The sequence below is a fragment of the Thamnophis elegans genome, chromosome 17 (genome assembly GCF_009769535.1).
Source record: "Thamnophis elegans isolate rThaEle1 chromosome 17, rThaEle1.pri, whole genome shotgun sequence".
In the NCBI taxonomy this organism is placed as follows: domain Eukaryota; kingdom Metazoa; phylum Chordata; class Lepidosauria; order Squamata; family Colubridae; genus Thamnophis; species Thamnophis elegans.
Genome location: NC_045557.1, coordinates 718,840 through 745,941, shown reverse-complemented (window position 1 = coordinate 745,941; position 27,102 = coordinate 718,840). Strand labels below are relative to the sequence as shown.

At 44.9% G+C, this 27,102-nt stretch overlaps 1 pseudogene; it reads left to right on the top strand.

Moving 5' to 3' along the window:
- LOC116520273 overlaps positions 1-26,217 on the top strand; it is a 52,688-nt pseudogene extending 26,471 nt beyond the window's left edge.
- Positions 26,218-27,102: the final 885 nt, after the last annotated feature.

The window sequence follows — 27,102 nt, the reverse complement described above, 5'->3', positions numbered from 1 at the left end:
ACAGTCTTATATTATTAGTTAGCATAATTATTATATATTTAACTACTTCAGAGGAAGCCTTAATTATTCCATAACTGATTAGGGGTAATTTTGTTGGAATTTTTTTTTCAACCTGGTCTATTTCATGAACACTTTGCAGGGAAAAATCTGACTTAACATTTATTTTTTAGATATATATTCCTTTTTTCCATTTAGGTACTAAAGCATCACCTCCTTTCTCCCATTTTTCCAAAATACTTTCAGGAAGTAGGTAGAGCTAACAGAAAATGACTTGCCCCAATCCCCCAGCAGAGCAAAAGAAAACTTGAAGATGAATGTCTCTATTGTATTTCTACTCTTCCACCTTAATGATTCATACTCCCTCTCTGGTAGAGCGCTTTTAGACATCCTTTGTAATTCCAGAAGAGGAATCTTTTAAATTTGGGTAGAATATTCTGGCTATTTCGCAAATAGGGATTTATCCTTTCATTAATAGATTTTGTGACATGGCTGGTCACAAATTTTTCTTGTTCAGAAAGAAAACTCTCACAGCCTCTAGCAGGTGTCAGATGTGGGAAGTCAGGCTCTGCCCTATTCTCAACCACAGAAACTCAATACAGGAGGTGACTTTGGTTATTCCTCTATCTTCACTTAGCTTAACTCAGAAGGTGATAAAAAATTGGAGGAGATGGCACCATGCAGGCTACCTTGCGTTGGGGGGGGGGGGGAAGCAGGATATATATTTAATTAATGCATAAGGTAATAGCTTGTAATTTCATACTGACATTTCTATTTTTATAAATCTTTGCTCTGTGCATTTATCAGCCAGAGCACATTTATTCCTTTAGAGTACTATACTATTCTGTTCATTTGTCCAATTTCCTCTCCCAGCTTTCATTCAAAGGTTCTTGGTGTACATAAACGTTTATCTTCAGAATAAACCTACCTACCTACCTACCTACCTACCTGTCATCTATCTATTGAAAAGTAGCAACAACTGACCCTACATTAGAACAATTGAGGCTGTATTTTGAAACTGCCAAGTAGGAGTGTAACAACTTTTTTATTCTATTGATATGCAGCAAACATCATCACTTTAGTGACCAAAGTTACAATGGCATTGAAAAAAGTGACTCATGACCATTTTTCACACTTAGCGACCGTTGCAGATGCCATAATTAAAAAGATTTATGAGTGTGCAGAAATGGAGAGAATGACGGGTTGGCTGAGGGACAAAGGAGAAACGGAACATTATCTGAGCTGGAACCTGTGGTATATGTGGGCGACAAGGAGAACAGCAGGGACTTAAAACGGGGAAAGTTAAAATAGCAGCTGTTAACAATGGGAACTAAAAGTGAACTATTGTAACAGATCCCTGAACTGTGTAACAAGAAGATGCTGGTTAGAGACTAAACAATGAGGAAGAAAAAAAATGTTGGGCTGTGAATGTATGTTTAAAGTTGTATTTGTATTTGTATGTCTTATTAAAAAAAATGTATAACCAATAAAGATTATTTAAAAATAATAATATTCTATATACAATAAATTAAAATAAATCCATTAAAATATTCTATGCACAATAAATATTTTTTTAAAAAAAACATTAATGCATAAAGGGAAAAAAGCAGGCAGAATCAGCAGCTTTCCGATGTGATGGATGCAAGGAGCAGGCAGGTGTGCAGGCAGCAGGTAAGGTGGCCTGGATGGATGCGACCATTTTTCACACTTAGCGACCGTTGCAGATGCCATAATTAAAAGATTAAAAGATTTATGAGTGTGCAGAAATGGACAGAATGACAGGCTCCGGAGGCTCGGTCAGCATTCCCGTGGCCATGTTTTTAAGCCAGCAGCCACCTGGAGGCCTTCTTTACTGGTGCAGCCGCTTTTGGGGTGAATAGGGCTTCTGTTTTCAGCCCGACAGCCCCAAAAGCCTCTTCTGGGCATCTATTGCAGTTGCGAGGAGCCAAGGAGGGTAAAGTAGGACGTAAAGTGAGATTGGGACATTAAGTGTGAAACCTACTGGGTGAGGCTGGACAGCCTCTCGGGACCCCTTATTAAAAAGCCACATAGGCAGAGTTGCAGCTTGCAAAAGAACAGGAAGCCGGTGCCTAACCACAAGATGTTCCAGCCAACGTCCCTATGTCAAAACCTATGTCAAAAGTCCAAGGTTCAATTAAAGTTCCTTAATGGCACGTACTCCATAAACAAAAGGAGAAGTAAGATCCCGTCTCCTTCTAAGGCTTCTCTCCTCATGGTAACCACTAAGAAGTGAGTTAAGTGTTTCTGTGTTGCAATGCTTTTGGGAATGTATAAGAATGCCTGCTTAGATAATGAAGGATGTTCAGAACTTGCGATGCTAAGCCATGGGCTCCCTTTCTGAACCTGGCTGCCAAATAGACTTTTCCTGTATCCTGAGAAGTCTTAACGCCTGTCATTTTCTGCAAGAAGGGCATGGAGAAGAGCGTGAAGATTCTCGGTGCTCGCGGCTTGATTTAGCCTCACTGGATGTCACAGACTCCTTTGTCCAGTCCTGGCCATATTCTATGTTCCCTACGAGGAAGGACCTCCGTGGGAGGCGGGGGCTTCGGCCTCTCTCTCCCCCCTGCAGGAGGACGGAGGAAGCAAGGAAGGAAGCGCCACCCGAGAGGAGGAGGAGGAGGAGGAGGAGGAGGGTCCTTCGGAAGACCCCGGGGGCCCCAAGGGATCCAGGAGGGGGGAGGGGCTCCTTCCAAGGCTCCTGAGCAGGTTTGTGTATGTAGACTGCCTCTGTCCAGGGAGGCTCCACTCATTAATGTGCCTCTGGATGAGCTTCCCATCGCCTTCCCTTCCTTTTGCCAGGCTCTTTTGTGTTTTCTTCCGTCACCCCAGGTGAGCTCCCTCCATCGTTTCTGCTTAGGTGAGACAACTTTTCCTGAATCCCCAAGTAATGCGGCCATGCAGGACAGGAAAAAGAAATCCTGTCTCCCTTGAACAATTTCTGCCAAAAGAAAATCCTGCGTGGCTTCATGGTGCTGAATCCCCAAGGACATGACCCTCTTCTGCCCATCTTCCAAATGTTGAGGGCTCCAGCAGCTGAAGACCCAGAAAGAATCCAACTTGGAGAATATCAACATTGCATGATTTCCTGTTTCTTTTTTTCCCCAACAATGAGATATTGATTTCTATGAGGAAATTCACTAGCAGGAGATTCTCCTCCTTAGCTGCTCTTTAACTGGAGACGGTCTCCTTTTGGGAGGACATGAAGCTGAAGAAGTAGAGAGGAGTAGGGGAGAGGAAAGGGAAAGAAGAAAGAGGAAAGGAGAGGCAGATGGGGAGGGATAGGAAGAGAGGAGAGAGGATATGAAGGGGAAGAGGTAGAGGGGATTAGGGGAGAGCAAAGGGAAGAAGGGAAAGGAGAGGAGAGGGAGATGGGGAGGGATGAGGAGGGGAGTAGGGGAGAGCAAAGGGAAGAAGGAAGAAAGACAGAGGAGAGGGGATATGAAGGGGAAGAGGTAGAGAAGAGAGGGAGAGGAAAGGGAAGAAGGAAAGGGGAAGAAAAAAGAGGAAAGGAGAGGGAGATGGGGAGGGATAGGAAGAGGAGAGAGGATATGAAGGGAAAGAGAAGAGTAAGGGATGAGTGCAAATGAGGGCGGGAGACTCTGATTTGCAGATCTAATGACTCCGAGGCCTTAATTTCAGAAAACTCTCCTTTAGGTATCATTTAATGATTGAATTTCTTGGTTTTGCTCTTGAGTTTTCCATAGTCAACAAAGTCACAAACAAAATATTTTTTTCTATCCTCTTTTAGCTTTGCCCCTTTTTCAGATTTCTCCTTTACGCTTTCCAAGAAATTATAGCCAGGGAACATTATACATTTAACTTTATTTGTTGATTGCATGTTAAAGAAGAATTATTATTCAAGTGTTCAAGTATATACATAAATATCGTAATGGAGCTTGCCATCAAGGTCATAACTAGGGATGGACATAAAGAGGGTCGGTCACCTGACCAACCAGAACGTTACTGGGATATTTTAAAGGGCTTTGCTGATGGGTCCCCAGCCAAGGGGGCAGTTTTAGACAGAGCCACGTGGGGCCACGTTTCCCACCTTAGAAAGTGTATTTCTGATTTATGAAGCCCCAATGTGGAAGCGGTTCGCCTTTGCTTCTTCCAGGCAGAGTGGAGATCTCTTTGTGGTCTCCTGTCCCTTCCACAGCCAATTGGGCCCATTTCAACTAGAGGCCAGCTGGTAGCTCCCACTCACGGGACACCCTTGGCATGGGATGACCTTTCCCAGGATCCCCAACCGTCCTTTGTGGAAAACAGGCCACTGCAGCCCCTGAGCATGTACAGAGTTTATTTGCGCCCCCTGTTCCCACCCCGACTTCTCCGGCCCCTGTTTGGTCGTAGCCAGACTTTGTCCGGAGCTGGGGGCCCTTTTTGGTCTCTTCGGCTGGGACGTCCAGCGGCTCTTGTGCCATGGGGGGGGGGCTCGGGGTCTCCTCCGCTGCAGCGTTGGGGGTCCCTGTGGCCAGAGGGCCTCCTCAACCGCAGGGGATCCGGTCTAGGGGATCCAGTCCAGAGGACCCACCGAAGCAGAGCAACTGCATGAGCCTCTCCAGCTCCTTCTCCAGGGGACCCAGAGCTCCCCCCCCCCATGGCTGGTCTCCCCCCTGCTCAACCCCAAAGGGAGAGGGGTCCTTTCCCCCCCCCTGCAGGAAAGGGTGGGGGGTGATCCCCTCCTGGGATCCGCTTCTTTCCACCTTGTCCACGATCCCCCCCCTTGGGATCCCTGGCTTTCCAGTGGATCCCCCCGTCCCTCCTCGGCTCCCTAGTCTCCCAATGGCCTCCCGGGATCCCCTCGGGCTGAGCTCCATCCCTTCCCGGGATCCCTTCGGCTGCTCGGCTCCTGGCCCGGCGGTTCTCCTCCTGGGGGTGGCCGGGCCTTTTCCCAGGGTCGCCCGAGACCCCCGGGGGGGAGCCTGGAAGGCTTCGGAGCCTACGTGCTGCGTCTCCCTGGCAGGAGAAGCCGGGGAAGGGAGGACGCGGGCCTTCCCTTCGGAGCCTCCCCTTCAGCTCCCCGGGCGAAGCTCCGCCGCCCCCGCCAGGAGCCTCCCGCGCCCGAAGGAGCCGCCCGAAGGGAAGGGGCGGCGGGAGGGGAGGGGCCACCGTGGCTCCGCCCACCGAATCCCCTCCCCCCGCCTTGCCGAGTGGCTGGCTGTGGGCAGGGGGCGGGGCGGAAGGAGGGGCCGGAGTGGGGACAGACGCGCAAGCGCAGAGGACGCTGGGAAAGCACCTCCCTCCCAGCGACGGCGCTCGGTGGGCGGAGCTACGGAGGCCTAGAGGGACCGTTGCTGAGGCGGAGAACCAGGCGCGTAGAATGAAATAAAAGAAAGGAACGTGGCGGCGAAGGGAAGGCTGCAGCCCAATTTGGCGCTTGGGGGTCACCACCGCAGGAGGAACCGTGTCGAACGGAATCAGGAAGGCTGAGAACCGAACTGTTCCAGCGGAACCAAAGAGCTGACGGAAGGAGCGGTTCCCTTCGGAGGCGGAGCAACCGGAAGTAAGTAGAGGCTGCTGGGACGGAGGGGCAGCCTGCGAGGGTCTCCTTCGGGTCCTCGGGAGGGGAGGCCTCGGCCTGGGCCTCTCCTGCGGTGAGGGGGACGCCGCCGTGACCCGCCTCTCTTTCTCCCCTGCAGGAGGACGGAGGAGCCCGGAGCGGGAGGGAAGGAAGGAAGCGCCGCCCGAGAGGAGGAGGAGAGCGGGCACCCCGGAACAGCCCCGGGAGACGGTGGGGAAAGGCCGGGGTGGCTCCGGAGCTGCAGGAGGGATGAGCCCAGGGGTAGCCCGGGAAAGGCGGCTGCCTGGAGGGCGATGCGGGGAGGAGGAAACGGGGGGAGACGCCGAGACGGGCCTGGAGGGAGGAGGGTCCTTCGGGAGACCCCGGAATCCCCAAAGGATCCAGGAGGAAGAAGAGAGATATCAGTGCCCGGAATGTGAAAAATTCTTCAAGAGAAATCAGTGTCTTCAAAAGCATCTAAAGGTCCATTCAGGAGAAAAACCTCATGAATGTCTGGAGTGTGGAAAGAGCTTCAGTCAGAGGAGCAAACTTTATGCACATCAAAGGATCCACACAGGAGAAAAACCTCATAAATGCCTGGAGTGTGGAAAGAGCTTCAGTCAGAGGAGCCACCTTTATGCACATCAAAGGATCCACACAGGAGAAAAACCTCATAAATGTCTGCAGTGTAGAAAGAGCTTCAGTCGGAGGGACAACCTTTATGCACATCAAAGGATCCACACAGGAGAAAAACCTCATAAATGTCTGGAGTGTGGAAAGAGCTTCAGTGAGAGGAGCAACCTTTATGCACATCAAAGGATCCATTCAGGAGAAAAACCTCATGAATGCCTGGAGTGTGGAAAGAGCTTCAGTCAGAGGAGCAACTTTTATAGACATCAGAGGATCCACACAGGAGAAAAACCTCATAAATGTTTGGAGTGTGGAAAGAGCTTCAGTCAGAGGAGCAACTTTTATAGACATCAGAGGATCCACACAGGAGAAAAACCTCATGAATGTCTGGAGTGTGGAAAGAGCTTCAGTCAGAGGAGCAACCTTTATGCACATCAAAGAATCCACACAGGAGAAAAACCTCCTAAATGTCTGGAGTGTGGAAAGAGCTTCAGTCAGAGGAGCCACCTTTATGCACATCAAAGGATCCACACAGGAGAAAAACCTCATAAATGTCTGCAGTGTAGAAAGAGCTTCAGTCGGAGGGACAACCTTTATGCACATCAAAGGATCCACACAGGAGAAAAACCTCATAAATGTCTGGAGTGTGGAAAGAGCTTCAGTGAGAGGAGCAACCTTTATGCACATCAAAGGATCCATTCAGGAGAAAAACCTCATGAATGCCTGGAGTGTGGAAAGAGCTTCAGTCAGAGGAGCAACTTTTATAGACATCAGAGGATCCACACAGGAGAAAAACCTCATAAATGTTTGGAGTGTGGAAAGAGCTTCAGTGAGAGTACAACACTTTATAGACATCAAAGGATCCACACAGCAGAAGAACCTCATAAATGTCTGGAGTGTGGAAAGAGCTTCAGTGAGAGAAGCAACCTTTATAGACATCAAAGGATCCACACAGGAGAAAAACCTCATAAATGTTTGGAGTGTGGAAAGAGCTTCAGTGAGAGGAGCAGCCTTTATGCACATCAAAATATTCACACAGGAGAAAAACCTCATGAATGTCTGGAGTGTGGAAAGAGCTTCAGTCGGAGGAGCAGCCTTTATGCACATCAAAGGATCCACACAGGAGAAAAACCTCATAAATGTTTGGAGTGTGGAAATTGCTTCAGTCGGAGGGGCGACCTTTATGCACACCAAAGGATTCACACAGGAGAAAAACCTCAGAAATGTCTGGAGTGTGGAAAGAGCTTCAGTCAGAGGAGCCACCTTTATAGACATCAAAGGATCCATTCAAGAGAAAAACCTCCGCCCAATCCCAGCATTCAGGCAGGGGGAGGCCGAGGGTCCCTCCTGGGACTGCAGCCGTTCCCTCCCCCTGGGGTCCTCCCCTAGGCAAGGTGGGTTGGGAGGTCTGGTGGGGCAGCCAGGCGAGCGAAAGCTGAAGGGGCCACAGAGTTTTCCGCCCTTTTAATGTTCTCCTCGTTTTGCACTGAAGACCTCAACTAATCTGATGCTGGAGCCCAGTGAGGCTTAGAGCGGTGGAGGAAGTTCCCTTCTGAGCTGACACAATAAGAACAAGCCAGCTGCAAGGGACCTTAGAGGTCTTCTAGCCCAACCCTCTGCTCAAGCAGCAGATCTCATCCCGAAGGTGCCTTTTCAGGAGGCAACTGCATTTTCTTTGCTTTCACTTCTCACCCAAGAAATGTCCTCCGTTAATAGGACAGAGCACAAGGGAATTCTTTATTGGCCAAGTGTGACTGGACACACAATGAATTTGTCTTTGGTGCATCACCTCTCACAGTGTACCTGAAGTGAAATAAAAGGCATCCATCATCATACAACACTCGGTGATAGTCGTAAGTTACTAATAAGCAATCAAATCGTACTAAGAAACAAACAGAACCATCTAAATTGAATCTGAAAATGATCTCATTTTCCAAGGTTCACCCAACAGCAATATCCCTGTACTGGGAGACCTCCTGGTTTACTTACAGGTGAGGAGGCAAAGCAGAAGGCATTGCAATGCACAACAGGTGATTAAGAGAACAATGACTTTGCCTGCCAGGGTCATTATTAGGTCCTTAACCAGTGAAATCAGGCAACCCTCCTGTCAATCAATGCCACTTCTCTTTCCATTCGTCCATGGGGGAGGGGGGGGTTGCAGCTCTCTTTGTGATGTGTGTAGTTCAGCTGTGGAATTCCAGGATTTCTCCAGAATCTGCACACAGCATTGTTGTCCAAGTAGTGCACACCCATCTCCTTAGGATGCCAATATCATATCTAGAGCCATTCTATTCTGATCTGTCATTGTCCAAATGGCTTCTTGTTCTTTGGCTGCAGCAATAAAAAAAACTCCCCAGTCGCCTTGGCTAGGATTTCCTCCACCGCTTGTATGTGATACAAAGCATTATTGAGGGACCAGAGCCCACAGAGCAAAGAAAGGGGTTCAGGTACTTTCTGAGTTGTTCAAGATTCCTGTGGTTTCCAGTCTTCCTTTCAGGTAAAGTGGGCATAACATAGGTACCCACCTATATGGGAAGAGCACAGATACATAACAAAATCATGTGGTCTCATCCCAAAGGTTGTTAAGTTTATTTGTCTTAATATCTTAGCCTTCATGCACACAGACGCACCAATCAGCTAGTGGTAATAATTGGGTAACTCCTAATCCTTGTGTGGGTAGCTACAAACACCTTTTGGGGAAATGTTCTAATTGAGAAAACACCTACGGGAGATGGCAGTTCTCCTCTCACATAACTATGGTTCCGGAGGCTTTTGGTTCCAGAACAATAACTTCAGTCCCAGTTCTGCTACTGAGAAAGTCACAGGCTGCGCAGTCCAGGGATCCGGACGGGCAGATCGTGGGTATTTCTTCACTCGGGAAGTGATCAAGATGCCCGGCCTTCCACTTTTAGGGCTGTATGGGTGGTCTGAAGCCCTTGAAAGGGTCCCTTCCACTGCTGATCCAAGGAGGTTGTTGGTCCCCGAGTCTTTACAAGCGTCCAGTCTGCAGGCTTAAACGGATGCCCTGGGTGATCTAGTCCTGCAGATAACGAATTTTGTTTTAAAGGAATCCTTAGAGGTGCATCTGGTAGAATAACTTTGCTCTTTACCCGCCACCCATCGTTCCTCTCCTTGCCTCCGATAAACCTGGCCCATGCCCTGTGCCCGGGTGTATAAGAGGCCGGGGAAGGGGGTATGGATGGAGACATGGGAATTCGGGTAGCTGTTCCATCTGAGCGTCGTAGGGCAGCTTCCTTACCGGTATAGAAGTCTAACTGCTATTGCTATCTATCTATCTATCTATCTATCTATCTATCTATCTATCTATCTATCTATCTATCTCTATCTATCTATCTATCTATCTATCTATCTATCTATCTATATATCTATCTATATATCTATCTATCTGATTGTTGGGGGCGATATGCTGACTCTGTAATCCGCTTAGAGAGGGCTGAAAGCCCTATGAAGCGGTATATGTCTAACTGCTATTGCTATTTAAACAGGTGGATATTTTGCTGTTTAATATCTATATTCCTCCACTTAATAAGAATAGTGTGATCAATAAGATTTGGGACAGCATAGAAGGTTTTATTCTTGGCTGCTCAGACAAATACCCCCAAAGCAGCAATAATTATAGGGGGGGGGGGGACTTAAACGCTAGAATGGGACCAAATGATCAAGCATTATTTAATCAATGTAAGATCCACTATGATGAGAATGTAACAGGAGAATCCCTGCATTCCAGACAATTTAAAGACCCTAAAGCAAATCGGGCAGGTTTGTGTGTAGGACAGATGACTGTATGTTTGGATCTTTGTATCCTTAATGGGTCCCCATGGGGCGTCTTTCCAGCAGAATATACTTCTCGGGGAGCAGGAAGAAAATCCACGGTTGATTCCTGGATAATATCATATGATCAAAAGTTCTTACAGAAGATGGAGGTAGACTCACGACTGGAAAGCAATCATAATACAATGCTCCTTACTCTCACATTGCACCAGAGATCTCTGAGGGCAGGCACAGCTTACCTGCCCAGGTTAGAGACTCAAAATACCCAGGTAAAAATTAAATGGAAAGAGGAAAATGCTAAGGAAGTTACCAAACGGATGTTAGTTCCAGAAACCATAGAGCTACCTACATCTCTGCTAAGGAATAACTTTGGAGGATCTTACTTAGAGGGGTTTGAAACTTTAATTTTAAATTTGAATTCGGTTCTCATTAACAGAACACTAGCTCGCTCCCAAAGGCCGGTCTCAAAGAATAAAAAATGGTTTTGGTTGCGTGCAACTAAAAAGGATATATAATACGGAGTACAGGGAAAGTAAAAATGCCCCTTTTGAGGATCACACTCACTACTTAAAGCAGTTGAAAGCACAATATAAGACCCTTCTAAAAGAAAAGAAAAAAATGCGACTCGGAGGGAGTCTTGACATAGATTAATTACTTCAGTCGGGACAAAAAAATACATCCCTTTTTGGTGCATCTCCAGGGGATTGGGGAAACCCCCCCTACCCCCCAACTAATCAGGTTCCGATTCATGCCTGGGAAGAGTATTTTAGGGAGCTTTATACAGATCCTGACTATGTAACCAAGGAGAGCCAAGCTAGTTTGGACCACACTCCTTACTGGCCCCCCCGTTACACCAGAAGAGATATCCCGGTTGTTCGGAGCCCTAAAGGCTAATAAGCAGAGGTGGGTTCCTACCAGTTCGCACCAGTTCGGTAGAACCGGTTCGTCAAATCTACCGAACCGGTTAGAAGAGGTTCCACCAGAAAGCAGGCCACACCTACAGAAGAGGTTCCAAAATTTTTTGAAACCCAACACACACACACACACACACAGAAAGAGAAAGAAAGGAAGAAATAAAAAAAAGAAAAAAGAAAGAAAAAGTGAGAGATGAAAGAAAAAAAGGAAAAAGGGACACAGAGACAAAAGGAAGGAAAGAGAGAGAAAGAAAGAAAGAAAACACATGGCCGGCAAGCCACTCCCACCAGGTCACATGGCTGGCAATCCACTGCCACACAGGAGGCCACACCCACAGAGTAGGTTCGAAAAAAATTTGAAACCCACCACTGCTAATAAGTGACCCGGGGCTGATAATGTTCTGCCAGAAATAATCAAAAAGGCGGCCAGTTGGAGTTGGTGGGCTCCACTTTTAGCCTCTCTGTTTACATTCATAGATAAAACTGGCCAATCAATGTTCCCTCTAATTTTTTTTCAGTGTGAGCGGAAAAGTATAGTGTTTGAGCGGCACATTTTCATGCCTGAGTACCTGAATTTTTTTCACAGATGTCACCTAAGACAACAACGAAATCAGTATTATTTGAAACTCAAAGTTATGTTTATTCAAGGTACCCGCTTAATTAAAAGTGTTATATAATATCAGTATCACTTAACAACGGTCCTGCTTAGCAACCCAAATGTTGGCTCAGAAACTCTGGCATTGAAGCGTGCAAGTCTTAAAGCTGTCAAGTTACAAGACCCTCGCACCCCTAACCAATGTTCCCTCTAATTTTTTTTCAGTGTGAGCGGAAAAGTATAGTGTTTGAGCGGCACATTTTCATGCCTGAGCACCTGAATTTTTTTCACAGATGTCACCTAAGACAACAACGAAATCAGTATTATTTGAAACTCAAAGTTATGTTTATTCAAGGTACCCGCTTAATTAAAAGTGTTATATAATATCAGTATCACTTAACAACGGTCCTGCTTAGCAACCCAAATGTTGGCTCAGAAACTCTGGCATTGAAGCGTGCAAGTCTTAAAGCTGTCAAGTTACAAGACCCTCGCACCCCTAACCCTTTAGGAAAAAAACCCCAGGGGTCTTCAAACCTGACAGCTTTAAGCCTTGTGGACTTCAACTCCCAGAATTCCTCCTCCAGTCATGTTGCAGCAACGTCATCTGCGTGGATCTGCTCCATCTTTGGTTTTTTCACAGGAGGCAGGGCTGCTGCTGAAGATGCCAACGAGCCCCCACCGCCACTAGAATATGCATTTGTTTAGCATGACATAGAATAGTCTTTCAACCAGAAGTATGGAATAAAAGAGAGACTGATAAATATTTAAAAAAATAAAACCAAAAAGCAGCTATTTATTTGAGTTCTAGATAAACATTACTTCAGAAGAGATTAGAATAGAATAGAGAAAGAATAGAATATAGAGAATACAATAGAAATAGAATTGGAAGGGACCTTGGAGGTCTTCTAGTCCAACCCCCTGCCTAGGCAGGAAACCCTACACTACTTAAGACAAACGGTTATCCAAAATCTTCTTTAAAACTTCCAGTGTTGGAGCATTCCCAACTTCTGGAGGCAAGTTGGTCCATTGGTTAATTGTTCTCACTGTCAGGAAATTTATCCTTAGTTCTAGGTTACTTCTCTCCTTGATTAGTTTCCATCCATTGCTTCTTGTCCAGCCTTCAGGTGCCTTGGAGAATAGCTTGACTCCCTCTTCTTTGGAGCAACCCCTGAGATATTGGAAGACTGCTATCATGTCTCCCCTAGTCCTTCTTTTCATCAAACTGGACATACCCAGTTCCTACAACCGTTCTTTATATGTCAATATCATTTAGACAAAGTTGATCCCCTTATTCTCCACTCCAGAACCTTGGAGTTTGAAGTTCTTTGGTTCTCTTCTCCCACCCTCTGTGTTCCCACGAGGGGATTAGCATCATAGCTCAACTGCCCCCCTCCCACCCATAAAGACCAGGAGAGCATCGCTGCGCATAGCCAAATGCTACCATAGCAACTATGGCGTTGTCTGATGTCTTTCTTGCACGCTAAGATGGACTGACGGGGTGAAGCATAGCTTGCATTGTCCCTACTAGTGTGGATTCTTTTCCCAGCCTTGGTCACTTTACGAGGGGTGGACTTCAGTTCCCAGAATTCTTCAGCCAGGGAAATTCTGGGAGCTGAAGTCCTCCGTCCCTCCCTTATTCCTGTTTCCTTTTCCTTCATTATATTCAATTGTTTCAATATTAAGTGTAATTCTTCCTTCCTAACATTTTTCCATTTTTTTCCTTATATTCTTTTCCATTTCAACATTGTCTTTGTTCCTTCCATTCTTTCTTCCTTCTTTCAATCCTTCCAATATTTTTTCCTTCATTCCCTTGTCTGTTTCAATATTAAGTACATTTCTTCCTTTCTTCCTATACTTTTTTCCATTTTCTTCCTTATATTCTTTTCCATTTCAACATTGTCTTCCTTTTTTCCTTCCTTCCTTCCTATACGTCTTTCCATTTTCTTCCTTATATTATCTTTTCTGTTTCAACAGTCTTTGTTTCTTTGTTTCTTTCTTTCTTCCTTCCTTCCTTCCCTTCCTATACTTCTTCTTTCATTCATTATATTTTCTTTTCCATTTCAATATTAAGTGTAATTCTTTGTTCCTCCTTCCTTCTTTCAATCCTTCCAATAATTTTTCCTTCATTCTCTTTTCCTTCAATATTAAGTGCAATTCCTTCCTTCCTTCCTAAGTTATTTCCATTTTCTTCCTTATATAATATTTTCTGTTTCAACATAAAGTGCCTTCCTTCCCTCCCTCCCTCCCATCCCTTTCTTTATGTTTTCTTCATGCTTTCTTTTCTTTTTCCTCTGCTCTTTTTAAATCCCCCCCCTTCTTCTTCTCCTCTACATTTAGGTTGGATTAGTTTGTACAACGGTCATCAAACTTCTGAAGTAAAAATAAATAAATAAATCATATTTAAGAAGAAGAAGAAAAAGGAAGACGTTTTTAGTTAAGTCAAACGTTTTAATAAAAGTTTCATCTTTTAAGATTTGTCCAACACATCCAATTGTAACCTTAACAGTAAAGAATATCACCCCAGCTGCTAAAGGTTCAACCAGTCTGAGAACCATTGAAAAGACAACAGTGCAAAATCCAAAAGACACAACTTCCTCACTGCCATTGCTTTGGTACCAAATCTTTGAGGAAGGGGCTCCAGAAAGAAGGAGGAGGAGGAGGAGGAGGAGGAGGAGGGAACCAAAGAGAGGCTTTTACCGGGTCTGCGCCCCACAGCCAGGACCGTCCTTGCGCCTCAAACCGCATTTCTTCCTGCAAAGCCCTTCGGGCAACCCGAGAGTTCCGCTTGACGCCAGAAGGGCTTTGCAGGAAGAAACGCGGCTTGAGGCGCAAGGACAGTCCTGGCTGTGGGGCGCAGACTCGGAAAAAGCTCTCTTTGGTTCCCTCCTCCTCCCCCTCCTTCCACAGCCTGTGTGACGCTGCCGCCCAGGCTGAGAGCTGCCGCTGAAACAAGTTTGGGGAGGTCCTTTGCAGGCGGCCAGTTCTAGCCGCCTGCAAAGGACTTCCCCACGTTTGCTTTGAAAGAAACCTCTGCGCGGCAGTTAGAAACCTCTGCGCGGGGGTTTCTTGCCATGTGCGCGGCCGCGCGGCCGCGCACCTTAGAGGGAACAGTGGTGCTAACTGTAGGGCAGTGATGGGCAACCTTTTTGGCGTGGTGTGTCAAAAATCGGCAAAAAATCGAGCATAACTCGCGTTGTGTGTCACTTCGACAAAAACATAATTTTGCGCAATTTATAGTTTAAACTACAAAAATGTATAATGGCGCTCACAGTTCCCGTTGGCACTCCGCTGTTCCCTGCTGTGGTGCGGTCGTAACCGACAGTCCCAGGAGTAGACTCTCTGTGCCGGCCTGACTGGAGAGAGGCGCGCACTGTTCCCGCGCTCCTCTCCTGCGGGTCCTCCCTCGCTGCGCTGATGACGTGTGTGCGCACGGCACGCACACCTTACCAGCAGCCCCTGCGCTCAGAAAGGGGCGGCGGTGATACAGTAAGTGAGTGTGGGCGGGGGAGATCACACGTCCTGCCCCCCCCCCGTTCCTCCAGCACAGATTCTTTCATCCTCGGCGGCCGTGCAGGAGCCGAGGATGAATCACATGAAATCCTGTGCGTGTCACCCCAAATGGCTACACGTGTCAGCACGGGGAGGGAATCGTGCGTGCCTGCATGTGCCACGGAAGACCCCCATCTCCACCCACCCTCTCCAAGCGAAATGGATAAGGCTTGACCAAGTGGGGAGGAGCGAGGGGTGTTTTGGCGAGATCTGGAGCAGGAAAGTTTTTGTGTGGTGCGAGGGGCAAAGTTGCAGTCTTTGGGAAGGTGGTGGGGTGGGGGGAGGGAGGGAGGGAGGGAAAGAAGAGCCGTGTTTTTTCTTTCTCTTTCTCTCCGCCTCACCGGCAATGAAGGTCACCGCACGTCACTGACATTAAGTAATGAGATAGGTCTATAATTTTTTGGTTGGGTAATATCTTGATCTTCTTTGGGTATCAAAGATATAAACGCTGTCTTCCAAGATGGGGGCACTTTACCTTCCGTTTGAATTTTATTAAATAGTTCTCTAAGAGGTTCTACCATTTCTAACTGTAAGTTTTTATAGTAAACCGCTGTCAAGCCATCTGTGCCTGGCGCTTTCCCTAACTTTAGTTGTTTGATTACCTGCAAGATTTCCCCTGAGGTTATTGGTTGGTTCAACTTTTGCCTGTACTCTTCTCTAACTAGGGGTATTTTCTCTTTATCTAAGTATTTGTCTATATCTAAACCCTTAATTTTGTCCCCTTTGTACAATTCTGTAAAAAATTCCCAAAATACCTTTTGAATCTCCTCCTGTTGAAACACCTCCTTCCCTCTATAACTCAATTTGGTTACATTTCGAATTTTCCTTTTTTTTCCTAATCTGATAAGCTAACCATCTGCCCGGTTTATTTGCGTTACAAAAAGTGTTGTGTTTTGCATATAATAAACTAATGGCTACCTGGTCAGAGATCAACATATCAAATTGGGATTTTAATATGGTGATTGCTTCCTTAACCTTTGTATCACCTGGATTCAATGTTAACTCCAACTCTTTCCCTTTAATTTCCTCTTCCAATTCTTTTCGTTTTTGTCCTTGTTTATGTCTATGTATTTTGTTTATATTCATCAGTACTCCTCTCATATACGCTTTGCTTGCATCCCATACAAATTCCATAGATGTACCCTTATTCATATTCAGAACAAAGTATTCAGATAACAATTTTTTATAATCATTAATGTACTTTTCATATCTGAATAAGTTTTCATTCAGCCTCCAAGACCTTCTTGCCTGCACTACCCTTCCCAATTCCATCCAAACTGGGTTATGATCCGAAAGGACCCTTGCCGCAATCTTTGTCTTCTTCACCCTAGAAAGCAAATCATTAGTGATTAGTATAAAATCAATCCTTGAAAGGGATTGATGTCTATCAGAAAAAAAGGTGAAGTCATATTCCTCTGCGTTTCTTTCTCGCCAAACATCTCTCAATTCGAAGTCGTCCATCATGTCAAAAAAAAGTTTGGGTAACTTAGCTCGGATTTTAGTATTTGGGCGAGAGGTCTTCTTATCTCTTTTGGTGTCAATCATGCCGTTCCAGTCACCCAATAGTATACAAGACTTAAAGTCCCACTGTACTAATTTAGCATGAAGATTTCTATAGAATCCGTCTTGCTGTTGATTAGGAGCATAAATTCCCCAAAGTAATGTCTTTTTCCCTTCTAAGATTAAGTCTAGCGCGATATGTCTTCCAAAGGGATCTGCTTCAATTAGTTCAGCCTTAATGTCTTTTCTTAAGTATACAACTATACCATTTTTCTTTTCCGTAGCAGAGGTCACAAAATGTTGATCAAGTTTGGGGTTAAACAAATATTTTTGATCAGTTGATTTGATATGAGTTTCTTGCAAACAAATTATATCATTCTTGAACTGTTTGAGATAGTGAAATATTTTCTTTCTCTTCTGTGGAGAGTTCAGTCCATTGACATTCCATGTCAAAATCTTAGTTGTCATTTTTGGTTGCCTGAAGCTTTTTTAGAGCCTCCTGCATGGCCTGTTTAACCTTTGGCCTAGCTCCTCCCATGGCTTCTGAGCTTGTTGCTGTAACTCCTTGTTGAGGTTGTTGCATTGTAGCTTGTTTTTCCATTCATCTGGTAGTCATACGGCTAGGTCTTTGTTCCATGACTCCTTGCCCTTCCGGGAGGAGGAAATGGTGCGTTTTGTCTGGTAGTTGTGTGGTTTGCTGTCTATCTTGTCCTTCTCGTGGTCTTTCTCCAGATCCAGATGATTCAGGGTGTCCCACCTTCAGAATCTTGTGATAGAAATCTCGAGCGTTCCATACAGAGTTGAGACGATATCTTTGCTTGTCAAATGTAATTATAATACCAAATGGCACATCCCATCTATACTGTATCTGACGGTTTCTGAGTTCTTCCACTAGAAAGGCATAGTCTCTCCTACCTCTTAGCATTTGAGGTGGTATTTCTTTCAAGATAATCAAATCCTGACCGCCAATTTGAAGCCTGGTGTTATAGGACTCTTGTAACATCATGTTTCTGAGCTCTCTTGTGGTGAAGTATATGACTACATCTCGGGGGAGTTGCTTCTGCTTTGCCACCCAAGAGTTAACACGATAAATTTTATCAATCTGCCAGTCAAAGTTGGACCCCGGTCTTCCCGCCAGACGGTCAAAAGCCTCTGAAAAAATCTGTTTCAAGTCCTCCTGTTTATCCTCACGCAACCCCCTGACTCTTAATGCGAGCTCCATCTGCCTGTACTGTATCATAATAATTTGTTTTTCAGCATTTTCAACTTTTTGTTGCACCACCTCTGTTTTGGATGTCAAATTGGTATTAGCTTCATTAAGAACCTCTAGGTTATCTTCAATTTCAGAAACATGTTCTGTCAATACAGTTACAATTCCCAGCATATCATCATTTATTTTGGCAATCCTAGTATCAAGTTTATCATATAAGTCCGCCTTAAACTCATTTATCTCGTTCTTTATCGCCTCTCTGAATTCTCTAAAAGTTTCTAAATTCTGCTCTCTAAATTCTCTAAAAGTTTCCAAAAAAAGTTCTTTCGTTAGCAAATCTCCAGTAGGGGGCATAGAGGGTGGAAGCTGCAACTTTGTACCAGGTATGGGGGATGTGCTTCTAGGAGGAAGTTTCGGCCCAAGATTTAATTTTGATGCCATTATGTCTTCAAGCAATTAATCAAACTCTACTGGCCCGCGGTGCAGCTTACAAGAAGTAAAGTATTAAGTCACCCCTTTGTTAGTTCTTTAGGATTTTTCAAAAGGTTTCAGAAAAGGGCGTTGTAACAAAGCAGCTCGGCATATTCAGCGCCATTTTGGACTTCTCTATATCAGAAATATATATTAGCAAAGTTGGTAAGAGGAAAGTCTTGTAAACTCTTCAGAGAAGTGAAACTAATTAATAAGATACTGCTAGCCGACTGTTCCTCCCTTTTTGCAGAAAGTTTGCAGAAGGTTTCAAAAGATTAGCATTGTAACGAAACAGTTCAGCATATTCACCTCTGGAATGTCTCTATATTAGCAAAGAGTCTTTTAAAACTTTTAAAAGTTGATAAGAAAAAAGTCTTGTAAGCTCTTCAGAGAAGTGAAACTAATTAGTAAGAAACTGATGGCTGGCTGTTCCTTTGATCTTTTTTATCACTGTTCTTTGTAGAGGAATTAGGAATGTGACATTGTTACGGAGAATGCACAATCGCCATTTTAGGAGCTTATTTTTTAAGAAAAAAAAACCAAGTGCACGAAGGAAGCTCTTGTAAAAAATGAAGCTAGGATATTTTTTTTAAAAAAAAAGCAGATAAGGTTCTCAGATACGGACTCTGCTTGTATTAATTTCAGATAAATAGTTCAAATATTGTCCTAAGTGGAGGTGCCTTACTTTGCACCGTAATAAAAACAGCTAGGGATTTCCGGCATGGAGATATGATTCAGCCTCGGCTGGCCCCCCTTCTATTCGCAGCAAAAAAAGCTGCAAACTTCAAAGGAAAAGCTCTTACCAGCTGGATCTCTCTCTCGCTCTTCTTTGCCTGAATGAGGTATCTACCAGATATCTAGGCAAATAACGCGACCAGAAACCCGGGGGCAGCTCTATTAAGCTACCACCATCAGCAAAATCCTGCCCAGGAAGTCTGTACAGGTAGTCCTTGACCACAGCTGAGCCCAAATTTTTTGTTCCTGAGACATTTGTTAGGTGAATTTTGCCCCATTATACCACCTTTCTTGCCACAGTTCTTAAGTGAATAACTGCAGCTGATAAGTTAGTAGCATAAGTGAATCTGGTTTCCCCATTTGACTTTGTCAAAAGGTCACAAAAGGCGATTACATGACCCTAGTACACTGAAACCTTCATAAATACGAATCTGTTGCCAAACATCAAAATTTTGATCGCGTGACCATGAGGATGCTGCAACAGTCGCTAAGTGATCTGGGTACTTGAGAGACCGCCTGCTGCCAATTACCTCCCACAGACCCATTAGATCTCACAGGGTTGGCCTCCTCCGGGTGCCATCTACCAGCCAATGCCACCTGGCTATTACCAGGGGGAGGGCCTTCTCTGTGGCAGCTCCGGCCCTCTGGAATGAACTCCCCGCAGGGATTTGGACCCTCACCTCTCTCCAGGCCTTCCGAAAAGCCGTCAAAACCTGGCTTTGCCGGCAGGCCTGGGGGTGATGAGTTCCCTCCCCTCTCGACATGTATGGTTGTGCGACTGTTGTCCACTTTTATTATTTGTATTTTGTCTTTTATGTTCCCCCTTTTTTCTCCCCTTTGAATTGTTCTCTGCCCTGAGTCCTCCCGGAGAAGGGCGGCATACAAATAATAAAATACCAATACCAATAAGTGTGAAAATGGTCGCTAAGTGTGAAAATGGTCATCAGTCACTATTTTCAATGCCATTGTAACTTTGGTCACTAAATGAACTGTTTGAAAGCTAAGGCTAGCTTGCATTATAATGCCTTATTAGAATTGAAATAGAAATGAGTAGAGTAGAGTAGAGTAGAGTAGAGTAGAGTAGAGTAGAGTAGAGTAGAGTAGTTTATTAGCCAAGTGTGATTGGACACGCAAGGAATTTGTCTTTGGTGAATATGCTCTCAGTGTACATAAAGAAAAATAAAATAGAATACATTCATTAAGAATCATAAGCTACAACACTTAGTGATAGTGATAGGTTACTAATAAGCAATCAAATTATACTAGGAAACACATTATTGGATTTTTAAATTACTGGATTTTCTTTCAAAGAAACTCAGTATGTGCTTCCTGATTATTAAAAGTGCAAATTCAGTGTCAATGACTCCTGACTATTTAAAAAAAGATTCTATCCAAAATAAATGGAAATAAACCTTTTAAAAAAATTCTATGCACAATACTTTGAAATGTATTGTGCATAAAAATTTTTAAAATGGTTTATTTCAATTTATTTCAGATAGAATCTTTTTTAAAATAGTCTAAGACAATTTAAAAAAAGAATCCACGCAGAATAAATTGAAGTAACAAATTTCAAACTATTCCACACAGAATAAATTGAAATAAACCATTTTTAAAAGTTCTATATTGTGCATAGAATTTTTAAAAATGGTTTGTTTCGATTTATTTTGGATAGAATCTTTTCTTAAATAGTCTAAGACAATTTAAAAAAAGAATCCACACAGAATAAAACTATTTTAAAAAATCCTATGCACAATAAATAAAATATTATTTTAAAATACATTGAAAAAAGAAAAGAAAAAAACCCGGCTCCCTTACCAGCAGGCAGAATCAGCCGAACTCTGATGCGATGGATGGAAGGAACAGGGAGAGGCAGGCAGAGAGGCAGCAGGAACAGGTAAGACACTGGACTGGACTGTGGAGGGACAAGAAGGGTCGCTAAGCAGGTGTGGAGAAAGTCTGCATGGTCCGTCCGTCCATTGATTTTGATCACATGACCATGGAGATGCTGCAACATTTAGAAGTGTTGAAACTTGTCATAAGTCACTTTTTTCAGTGCTGTTGTAACTTTAAATAGTCACTAAATAAATTGTTGTTGAGTCTAGGACTACCTGTAGTTTCAAGTCTTTGTATTGTCTTTGTGTGCATCTTTTTGGTATCTCAACATTAAATAATAATATAGAACATTCACACCTAGATTTTAAGAAAATAGCTTATGGGCAGTAGAAAAGCTACTGATATTAATCCCTACAGTCTTATATTATTAGTTAGCATAATTATTATATATTTAACTACTTCAGAGTCAGCCTTAATCATTCCATAACCGATTAGGGGTAATTTTGTTGGAATCTTTTTTTCAACCTGGTCTATTTCATGAATACTTTGCAGGGAAAAATCTAACTTAACATTTATTTTTTAGATATATATTTCTTTTTTCCATTTAGGAACTCAAAGCATCACCTCCTTTCTCCCATTTTTCTAAAATATAATATTCTATACACAATAAATTAAAATAAATCCATTAAAATATTCTATGCACAATAAATATTTTTTAAAAAAAAAACATTAAAAGCATAAAGGGAAAAAAGCAGGCAGAATCAGCAGCTCTCCGATGTGATGGATGCAAGGAGCAGGCAGGTGAGCAGGCAGCAGGTAAGGTGGCCTGGCTGGCAGGCTTAGGTAGCCAGGGGAGGCTGGGGACTGGGGGGGTGGGGGGGTGGCAAGAGAGGCCTCAGCTGGCGATTCTGGGGCCCTTCCTCCACTGCAGGGCTCCGGAGGCTCGGTCAGCATAACGGTGGCCATGTTTTAAAGCCGGCAGCCACCTGGAGGCCTTCTTTACTGGTGCAGCCGCTTTTGGGGCGAATAGGGCTTCGGTTTTCAGCCCGACAGCCCCAAAAGCCTCATCTGGGCATCTATTGCAGTTGCGAGGAGCCAAGGAGGGTAAAGTAGGACGTAAAGTGAGATTTGGACATTAAGTGTGACAACCTACTGGGTCAGGCTGGACAGCCTCTCGGGACCCCTTATTAAAAAGCCACATAGGCAGAGTTGCAGCTTGCAAAAGAACAGGAAGCCGGTGCCTAACCACAAGATGTTCCAGCCAACGTCCCTATGTCAAAACCTATGTCAAAAGTCCAAGGTTCAATTAAAGTTCCTTAATGGCACGTCCTCCATAAACAAAAGGAGAAGTAAGACCCCGTCTCCTTCTAAGGCTTCTCTCCTCAAGGCAACCACTAAGAAGTGAGTAAAGTGTTTCCGTGTTGCAATGCTTTTGAGAACGTATAAGAACGCCTGCTTCGATAATGAAGGTGGTTCAGAACTTGCGATGCTAAGCCATGGGCTCCCTTTCTGAACCTGGCTGCCAAATAGACTTTTCCTGTATCCTGAGAAGTCTAACGCCTGTCATTTTCTGCAAGAAGGGCATGGAGAAGAGCGTGAAGATTCTCGGTGCTCGCGGCTTGGTTTAGCCTCACTGGATGTTACAGACTCCTTTGTCCAGTCCTGGCCATATTCTATGTTCCCTACGAGGGAGGACCTCCGTGGGAGGCGGAGGCTTCGGCCTCTCTCTCCCCCCTGCAGGAGGACGGAGGAAGCAAGGAAGGAAGCGCCACCCGAGAGGAGGAGGAGGAGGAGGAGGAGGAGGGTCCTTCGGAAGACGCGGGGGCCCCAAAGGATCCAGGAAGGGGGGGGCTCCTTCCAAGGCTCCTGAGCAGGTTTGTGTATGTAGACTGCCTCTGTCCAGGGAGGCTCCACTCATTAATGTGCCTCTGGATGAACTTCCCATCGCCTTCCCTTTCTTTTGCCAGGCTCTTTTGTGTTTTCTTCCGTCACCCCAGCTGAGCTCCCTCCATCGTTTCTGCTTAGGCGAGACAACTTTTCCTGAATCCCCAAGTAATACGGCCATGCAGGACAGGAAAAAGAAATCCTGTCTCCCTTGAACAATTTCTGCCAAAAGAAGATCCTGCATGGCTTCATGATGCTGAATCCCCAAGGACATGACCCTCTTCTGCCCATCTTCCAAATGTTGAGGACTCCAGCAGCTGAGGACCCAGAAAGAATCCAACTTGGAGAATATCAGCGCTGAATGATTTCCTGTTTCTTTTTGCCCCCAACAATGAGATATTGATTTCTATGAGGAAATTCACGAGCAGGAGATTCTCCTCTTTAGCTCCTCTTTAACTGGAGAGGTCTCCTTTTGGGAGGATATGAAGCTGAAGAAGTAGAGAGGAGTAGGGGAGAGGAAAGGGAAAGAAGAAAGAGTAAAGGAGAGGCAGATGGGGAGGGATAGGAAGAGGAGGAGAGGATATGAAGGGGAAGATGTAGAGAGGAGTAGGGGACGGCGCTCGGTGGGCGGAGCTACGGAGGCCTAGAGGGACCGTTGCTGAGGCGGAGAACCAGGCGCGTAGAATGAAATAAAAGAAAGGAACGTGGCGGCGAAGGGAAGGCTGCAGCCCAATTTGGCGCTTGGGGGTCACCACCGCAGGAGGAACCGTGTCGAACGGAATCAGGAAGGCTGAGAACCGAACTGTTCCAGCGGAACCAAAGAGCTGACGGAAGGAGCGGTTCCCTTCGGAGGCGGAGCAACCGGAAGTAAGTAGAGGCTGCTGGGACGGAGGGGCAGCCTGCGAGGGTCTCCTTCGGGTCCTCGGGAGGGGAGGGCCTCGGCCTGGGCCTCTCCTGCGGTGAGGGGGACGCCGCCGTGACCCGCCTCTCTTTCTCCCCTGCAGGAGGACGGAGGAGCCCGGAGCGGGAGGGAAGGAAGGAAGCGCCGCCCGAGAGGAGGAGGAGAGCGGGCACCCTGGAACAGCCCCGGGAGACGGTGGGGAAAGGCCGGGGTGGCTCCGGAGCTGCAGGAGGGATGAGCCCAGGGGTAGCCCGGGAAAGGCGGCTGCCTGGAGGGCGATGCGGGGAGGAGGAAACGGGGGGAGACGCCGAGACGGGCCTGGAGGGCGGAGGGTCCTTCGGGAGACCCCGGAATCCCCAAAGGATCCAGGAGGAAGAAGAGAGATATCAGTGCCCGGAATGTGAAAAATTCTTCAAGAGAAATCAGTGTCTTCAAAAGCATCTAAAGGTCCATTCAGGAGAAAAACCTCATGAATGTCTGGAGTGTGGAAAGAGCTTCAGTCAGAGGAGCAAACTTTATGCACATCAAAGGATCCACACAGGAGAAAAACCTCATAAATGCCTGGAGTGTGGAAAGAGCTTCAGTCAGAGGAGCCACCTTTATGCACATCAAAGGATCCACACAGGAGAAAAACCTCATAAATGTCTGCAGTGTAGAAAGAGCTTCAGTCGGAGGGACAACCTTTATGCACATCAAAGGATCCACACAGGAGAAAAACCTCATAAATGTCTGGAGTGTGGAAAGAGCTTCAGTGAGAGGAGCAACCTTTATGCACATCAAAGGATCCATTCAGGAGAAAAACCTCATGAATGCCTGGAGTGTGGAAAGAGCTTCAGTCAGAGGAGCAACTTTTATAGACATCAGAGGATCCACACAGGAGAAAAACCTCATAAATGTTTGGAGTGTGGAAAGAGCTTCAGTCAGAGGAGCAACTTTTATAGACATCAGAGGATCCACACAGGAGAAAAACCTCATGAATGTCTGGAGTGTGGAAAGAGCTTCAGTCAGAGGAGCAACCTTTATGCACATCAAAGAATCCACACAGGAGAAAAACCTCCTAAATGTCTGGAGTGTGGAAAGAGCTTCAGTCAGAGGAGCCACCTTTATGCACATCAAAGGATCCACACAGGAGAAAAACCTCATAAATGTCTGCAGTGTAGAAAGAGCTTCAGTCGGAGGGACAACCTTTATGCACATCAAAGGATCCACACAGGAGAAAAACCTCTTAAATGTCTGGAGTGTGGAAAGAGCTTCAGTCGGAGGAGCAATCTTTATGCACATCAAAGGATCCACACAGGAGAACAACCTCATAAATGTCTGGAGTGTGGAAAGAGCTTCAGTCAGAGGAGTGACCTTTATAAACGTCAAAGGATCCACACAGGCGAAAAACCTCATGAATGCCTGGAGTGTGGAAAGAGCTTCAGTCAGAGTAGCAGCCTTTATGCACATCAAAGGATCCACACAGGAGAAAAACCTCATAAATGCCTGGAGTGTGGAAAGAGCTTCAGTGAGAGGAGCGACCTTTATAGACATCAAAGGATCCACACAGGAGAAAAACCTCATAAATGTCTGGAGTGTGGAAAGAGCTTCAGTCGGAGGGGCAGCCTTTATGCACATCAAAGGATCCACACAGGAGAAAAACCTCATAAATGTCTGGAGTGTGGAAAGAGCTTCAGTCAGAGTAGCAGCCTTTATGCACATCAAAGGATCCACACAGGAGAAAAACCTCATAAATGTCTGGAGTGTGGAAAGAGCTTCAGTCAGAGGGGCAACCTTTCTGCACATCAAAGGATCCACACAAGAGAAAAACCTCATAAATGTCTGGAGTGTGGAAAGAGCTTCAGTCAGAGGGGCAACCTTTCTGCACATCAAAGGATCCACACAGGAGAAAATCCTCATAAATGTCTGGAGTGTGGAAACAGCTTCAGTCAAAAGGGAAACTTATTCAGCATCAAATAATCCACACTACAGAGAAACTTTACCAATGCCTGGAGTGGGGAAAGAGCTATACTGAGTGTAGAGGCCTCCATCAAGACCAAATAATTCACAAGGGCGTGGGAGAAGTCACAGAGTGTATCTCGGGAATTGAATTTTGCATCCAATTTGGCCAATTGTGAATTGACACGCTAGGGATTTGTCCCAAGTGCACAAACTTCCAGTGTCCTAACAAAGCAACAGAATAATGATATCCATGATAATTGTAATTCCAATAAGGGGGTTGAGTAAAGAGGAGATTAAGAAAAGTAAATAGTTGCCAAATAAGGGAGTTTCCCAGGCTGATTAAGAAAGGACTTTTTCAATTGTACATGCTAGATGTTTCAACTGGCTACAATGAGATGCCATTTCTCATGTGAATGTTCTCTTCTGTAATGCAATTCTCATTTCAGTGCTGGTGCTTAATATTATGGGATGTTACTGTCCACGTCTCTGATATAACTGTAGCTGAGCAGGATGATTTCTTCCATGCTTTAAAAACAGACTGATCTATATTTATAAATATATGTTTTCTATATTTTTTTAAAAAAATCTTATTTCTTCCATACAATCAATTTTTCTTTTCTACTTTTTCTACTGTGTTGAGTATAAAATGAAACCCGATTCTGTTTCCTCTTTGGTTGAGGGAAATCTGTTTGCTACAATACTCTAATAAATTGCTTTTAAATTGACATCCCACTTGGTGCTTAATTGGAACAAGTGTTCTGTCATTATTTGATTCGCTCTATATGGGTTTTCCAAATGTCCGAACCATGTAAGACCATCTCCAGACATCTGACACTCTTGCCAGTTGGATCCCCAGAATGGTCCCCTTGTCTTCCAGCAGAAACCGCTACAAGGGACTCTCTTAAGGCCAAGAAAACTTCATATTCTCGCATCTCACCTCTTCGACCTCCCACCAGGTGCAGTGATTAGGTGTTTCCCAGTTGTCAGGATGGTTAAAGTCCCCTATTTTTATGCTTCCTGTTAACCAGCTAAATGATTAGCAAACGGTTCTTCTAGTTCCTCTGATTGGATAATCCGGAGTTTACACCGATGGCAGCCACATTCCGTTTTCCTTTCATAATAACCCAAGTGCATTTAATGAGGGATTTGGGGGGGGGGTTAGTGGTGTTTTTTTTTTCAATTCTAAAAAGGGTTAGCTGTTGATGTGTAACTTCACCTCTTCTTCTATTGCGTCTGTTTTGAAATTTTTAAATGCTTCTGGGTTTCATCCCACCAGGTTTCAGTAATGGCAAGAATGTATTTGTTCTCATGCACTAAGAGAAAATTTACTCAATCATTGAATTGAACAACATGGATGTGCTTTAAAAAATACACAGCTAATAACTTTTGTCTTAGCAAGAATTGCAGTTGAACTTATACACCGCTTTACAGCCTTCTCTAAGGGGTTTACAAGAGTTAGCATATTGCTCTCAACCAATGTTCCCTCTAATTTTTTTTCAGTGTGTGCGGAAAAGTATAGTGTTTGAGCGGCACATTTTCATGTCTGAGCACCTGAATTTTTTTCACAGATGTTTCACAGAGCAATTGATTTATAGGATCCGAATTGGAATGGAGGAAAATGGTTGTGTG